General features: G+C 36.4%; 1 long non-coding RNA gene across 1 annotated transcript; it reads right to left on the bottom strand.

Annotated features, from left to right (window-relative positions):
- Positions 1 to 423: 423 nt before the first annotated feature.
- LOC109166802 lies at positions 424 to 1,014 on the bottom strand. Its single transcript, XR_002051736.1, has 3 exons — positions 892 to 1,014; positions 629 to 739; positions 424 to 534 (listed from the first exon to the last, which is right to left on the bottom strand). It is a non-coding gene; the product is annotated as an uncharacterized LOC109166802 (long non-coding RNA).
- Between the last annotated feature and the right edge of the window lie 5,324 nt (positions 1,015 to 6,338).

Here is a 6,338-nt window from a genome sequence, read left to right as displayed (position 1 = left end):
TCATAGAAGGTAATCATATTAGTAAATAACATTCAATTTTATCAAAACTCCATTTTTTCACATATGATTGCAGTTTCTGTGCTGAGAGAAACTAATAAAACAAGACTAGTTAAACTACGTACTAATGTACATGAGGCACGATAAAAACAAAGTGTATTCACCTCAAAAGAAATATCTATACAACTGGTCCAACTAAAAGAGAAACAATGCCTTAATGCATAATATAAGAATTAAGATATGCACACATACACATATAAATAAGCAATTCTTCTATTAATAAGTATAGAGAGATTTTCAAATAGTAAAGTACAAAAATATATTTGACAAGGTGACAAAGAAAGTATATATGAATGTATTGAGGTGCAAGGAAAAAAGTATGAGAACATTGGTGTAAAAAGGCACGGTGCCAGAAACTTACTTAGCTTCCTTCAGTATTTCAGCGGCTCCAGCACTGTTTGCATTCCGACCCTATTGAACCCAAGACTGCAGTGAGCTTTCCTGCCAATGTGAAGTTTTGTAATGTGGCAGTGTCATCTGCAGTGGAAGGGAATTAATATCTAGGCTGAAGCAAATTCTAAGGAACCAAAACAGGACTATATATATTTCATTCACAGAGGGAGATTTTTACATCTTGAAATTTCAAAAGCATCCTTCCAATATTAGGATAGTCCTTACACTGGGAAGCCTACGTTGTAAATTCCTTCCAGACCATCACATTGCGAGCAGTCTCCACCAGAGCCTAAATGAGTAGAGAAACATCACAAGTTTAAAAAATAAATAAATAAAATATAATTATATAATTATAATTACAATTATAGGAATAGAAAAGCAGTATGGAATATATATAAGCAAACCATATATAAAAATAAAAATAAAGCTTTGAAAGCAAACCTCTCTGTGTAATTGATCAAAGATATTCAGTATGCCTACATCAAGCTTTTGCATGATAAAACGATGAGAAAGAGTCAAGAGTCAGATCATTGACCATCTTCACTCCAACCTTTTGAGTCTTATATCCAAACCATATATAAAGGTTATACAGAAGTTGCAAGAGGTACAAATATAATGAACAAAAGTAATTTATACGTTTTACCCATACTGCTAGAGGTTCATCTCTTTCTAGCAATGGAGGCTCACATAGCTTGGTTTCCCTTCTTGGTTATCATTCGGGTTCCCACTTTCATTTGCATTTAGAAATGACTTAGAGCTTTCCACGGCCAGCCCAGGACCAGCAACATGAGCCTGTACCTCTGTGTTTTCATCTTCGGAATCATGGGAATCAGATGACAACTTTGGGCCATCCTCCTCAAATTCATGATATGCATTCGCAGTAAAGTGCTCTTCAGAAGTCTGCATGACCTCAATGGTTCATTGAACTCCATCTTGTGTTTCTTTCTGAGTCCCTTCCACATTAATTACCATCCCATCAACTCTTAGATCTGCGGTTTGAACTTCTGCTGTGAGTTTCACACAATTTGGCTCGTCACCATGCATGAGACTCGTTCCCACATCCTCTTGAGTGCAATCAGATTCTCCAACATAATGTACACTGGGAAAGCACTTCCATAATTCCATATCAGAATCTTCACTACTACACAACGCCTATCCACTTTTACAAATGCACAATCTGTAGAATATGATCCATGTTCCACTGATGACATTGGTTAAAGAGCAACAGCACGAATGAAATCTTGTTGAAAAATGTAAAGTAAGCTACATGGCATTATGTAAAAGTAAAATGAAGTCATGCATTCTGCCACCCAAAATTGCAGCAGCTAATCCCTGCAACATAATCTCCTACCTCACAGCAAAACCCAATTACAAATAACAAATGCAACATCATATTCTCTATGAGTTTATTTCACTAAGAATTCAATTTTACCAGAAAATGAAAAAAAAAAAATCAGAATACCAGAAAGAAACAAAAAATTTTAATTCAAACCAAATAAGCACACATATCTTATGCAAAAGAAAAATTCTACATCCATATCTTCCTTATCAACCCCCATTTTCACTTTATCCTCAAATCTCTGTCGTTATATAGCTACGGATGCTAAATCCCGTCGCAATAATGTTTAAAAAACTAGCTTCGTAACACTAGCTACGGATTTGAGAATCCGTCACAAAATTGTTAAAAAGTCTTATTTGTAAGTTTAGCGAGGGAATTGAAACTCCGTCGCTAAAATGTAAAAAAAAAATATCTCGCTTCATGAATTTAGCGACGGATATAAACATCCGTCACTAATTTGTAGCCATTAAAATTTTGGAATAAACCTGCGAAAAATCCGTCGCAAATCTCTCTCTAATTTTTGCGCTAAAATTTACCGCTAAATTTAGCTACGTATTTAATGACGGAAATATTGCGTCGCCATATCCATCGCAAATCCGTCGCAACTCCGTGGCTAAATGTTCTTTTAACAAAAAAAATAAAATCTGTCACTAATTTGTCACTATTCCGTCGCTAAATTAGCAACGGAAAGCGTCCGTCGCTAAATCCGTCGTTATTTTCGCATTTTTTTGTAGTGCTACTCTTCTTTTCTAGAGAGAAGATAGAGATATTTTTCTAGGAATTGTAGGGAATGAAATGAAGAAATCTTCTAGGTTTAGATTACAACACTAGCTCTTGGTGAAAAGACAAGGATACCCTTACTAACTCTTAGAAAGTGTAAGGAACAAGGGAACTCCTCTCAAAGCACAAGGTACAACACAACTTAAAGATTGACTAGTCAAATACTAGTCCTTGAGTATTAAAAATCAGGATTTTAGGAATCAATTCCTCAAGAGAAATAGAATTAATTACTCAATTAATTCATGGATTGGAGTGTGGATTTTTGGGGTGTCACATAAAGAGAGTGAAGGTTTTTAGGTTTCAAACTTGAGGGCATGGTTAGTTAGGAATGAGATCAGGGTTTCTAAAGTTGCAACTTAGGAAATAAGGTTGCCACTTTGTAAGGAATCATCTGCGCTACGGTGTCAAGAATGAGTTTCGGAAGGGTAGGATGGGTTTCTCAATAAAACGATATTCGATAGGCAAGGAAAGGGGAGGAATTCGGCCAGAATGGGGCTAAGGACTCTCGGCTTCGAGCGATTATTCCTGTTTGAAGCTTGATTGTGACAATAAGACGAACTGTTGGTCCTTTTTCTTTAGTTTTGGCTTCGTTTGACCCTAAGATTCTCGTTGATCTTTTCTTCCCCCGTTGAAGTCTCCTCCGTTTCTATTGCTTTCGAAGGAATTTTCGTGACGAATTTTTTGCATAATCCTTGTGTTGGTCCCGATAGGGTGGTGAAAGTCTAGAGGGGGGGGGGGTGAATAGACTTTCAAGCTTTTTCAAATTAAATAACTCTTCGGTAACTTCAACTCTAAGTAACAAGTAAATAGAGCAAGTTTGTACTGCACAGCGGAATAATAGTAAAGAGTTATGCCCAACTAGTAAATTAAGTGTGCAAGTATAAGTAAGATAGGTACAAATGATATGTAAAGTGACAGAGATATCTTGAATATATAAAGGTGATGGTGCACTCAATATATAATAACAATATTCAAGATTGTAAATAAATATCGTGTCATGTCATCCGTGTGACGAATGTTACATGCAGCACGTCAAACTTGCTTAGAATAAATTAGTATTTAAGCTCGAGAAGTTTGAGTCACATGCATACGTGAGAACACACTAAACCCGGATGATTAAGATTAACTGTGAATAGTAAACGGTTTAGTCGGATGAGATAGATAGATATAGGAAATAATGTAAGTGCGGTATGTAAATGAGAGAGGCAATTTATAGTGGTTCGGAAGTGGCGTAATCTTCCTAGTCCACTTTTCTCCTTTCACGTCTAGGAGAAATTCACTATTTTCCACACACAGTTACAATAGTGAACAAGTGCTACACAGGCACTTCTTCCGGATGTTTTGCACACAGCTACACTCAACTTCCGAGTATTTCGCACACAGCTATACTCAACTCCGAGTATTTCGCACACAGCTATACTCAACGCCAACTAAGTGTCTTGCACACAGCTACACTTAGCAACTACGAGTGTTTTGCACACAGCTACACTCACTAGAGTATTTTGCACACAGCTATACTCTTTCTACAATTTACAAATACAAGGATTTGTATTTCTCTCTCCAACTAGATTTGAGACTATTCAGACTAAGTCTCTTAGAATATTTTGAGCACTAGCACTTTTGAATTTTGCACTTGTATTGCACTTCTATCTCGTTCACCTCTGCTTCTTCTTCAAGTCTTCATGGCTTTTTATAGTTAATCAAATATATCCGTTGGAGTAGGATAATTTGATATTTTGAAATTTGAATCTTCATAGCCTGATATTGTTGACAGTAGTAGATCTTCAATTTTGATTTGATTTGTCAACTTGCCTGACAAAGTAATTCTTTAGCACAACTTTGATTTTCTAGTTGTTTCTAAAAATATTACTTTAATTGTCAATTTGAATATCCAACGAATCTTTGAAATAAATTCATCTGATAGAATTTATTTCTAGGATAAGTTTTTATATTCATGCCTTCATAAATATTTTTCCGTTCTGATCAAATGTCTTTCAGGCAATTTTAGAGTCTTGTGGCATGTGGGTGGACTTGGAGTAAATTCCTTCGAATTTATCCAATTTCTGATCATCTTGCTCTTTTGCCACATTGTGCTCCTTTGACTTGAACATCGTGCTCCTTGACTTTGAACATTGTGCTTCATCGTGCTCCTTGACTTTGAACATTGTGCTTCTTTCGATACATTGTGCTCTTCTGACAACATTGTGCTTCTTAGACAACATTGTGCTTCTTAGGTGGCATTGTGCTCTTCTGACAGCATTGTGCTTCTTAGGTAGCATTGTGCTTCTTAGGTAGCATTGTGCTCTTCTGACAGCATTGTGCTTCTTAGACAACATTGTGCTTCTTAGGTGGCATTGTACTCTTCTAACAGCATTGTGCTTCTTTCAGATTTGGTCACATTGTGCTCTTTTAGTAAGCATCGTGCTCCTTCGGACACATTGTGCTCCTTTAGCACACATCGAGCTCCTTCAAAATCTGCCTTATAAAAAACATAGGTCCTTGGGGGGAATTGAACTCGGGTGTGATTGTTTAAAGTAAGGACCTCTAGCATTTCACCGTTAGGCTCATCCGGTCATTCCTTGCAACGCCATTGCTTTATGCTTCTTTAACGGATGAATACTCGTAGGACCAAAATTAATTTCTCAAATTAATTTTGTTCTTCCTATGGTAGATTCCTTCTGATTTCAATATTCTGATTTATGATGCTTGTACTAAAGACTTAAAAACTAAGGGGATCTAAAGATACATTTGGCTCATCAAAACTTACAAAAATATTCCTATCAATTTTCCCCCTTTTTGATGACGCCAAAATCTATACTCAGTCATTTGGCTTGTCTTTTAAAACAATTATTTTTCAAAAGATTTTATTTTCATTGACATAGCCAAGATGAGTTTAACAAATGATTTTGACTCTAGGAAAGGTATTTTTAGCCACTATATTCCTATTTCGCATTTTTGGAATTTTAATGAATTTTTGCATTTTTCCAATTCATGCGATTTGATACACTCTAAGCTAAAAATATTACCTTTCAAGACAAATAATAAAATTAAGAAACAACTTAATAGCATCATAAATAGATAATTCAAATCATTCCAAATTGTTTCATGGGTTCATGTACCCGTGGACCACAAAAATTGTACCAATCATACAAATCATCTAATCACTTTGTTACTCTTTTCCTTGAGCACATTGTTAATATGGTTCTGAACATCAACGAAATTGTCACTAATGGCAAAGTTGTTGCATACCTGCCCAACTGAATAGTAGTTGAAAGCTTCAGTGATGTTGCTCCCGGGCAGTATACCTTCCTCATACCATATGATGCACTCTTCTAGACTTTTTCCATCTTGTAGCTCGGCATCATTGACTTTGATGTAGTCCCTTAGAACCATAATCATCAAGGCTCTAGCATAGCTTTGAATTCTTCTGAAATTTTCACTTGAAACCCACATGTTTTGATCACTAGGACCACTTTTCTTCATTCCTTTTGGTAGATCATTCAAAGTCACCAACTTTGGCATTTCAACTCTACCATCTCTCGGTGTGGATTCCAAATAAAGAGCTGCACGGTTGTACCAATTTATTTGCTCAATGTTTCCTCCTGCACAAACAATATCACGAAAAGAACGGTTAGTGGTATTTGCACTGCTTGATCCTCCTGGACTGCCAGCTTCACCACCACCGAACCAATACTCCAATTCTCCTCTTCTTGGTGCATTTCTTCCAGCAGATCTGCCTCCTCCACCTCTACTACTGCTTGTGCCAACA

Source organism: Ipomoea nil, unplaced genomic scaffold (genome assembly GCF_001879475.1).
Source record: "Ipomoea nil cultivar Tokyo-kokei standard unplaced genomic scaffold, Asagao_1.1 scaffold3105, whole genome shotgun sequence".
Taxonomy (NCBI): Eukaryota; Viridiplantae; Streptophyta; class Magnoliopsida; order Solanales; family Convolvulaceae; genus Ipomoea; species Ipomoea nil.
The sequence above is the reverse complement of the archived record's forward strand: the minus strand, read 5'-3'. Positions and strand labels throughout refer to the sequence as shown.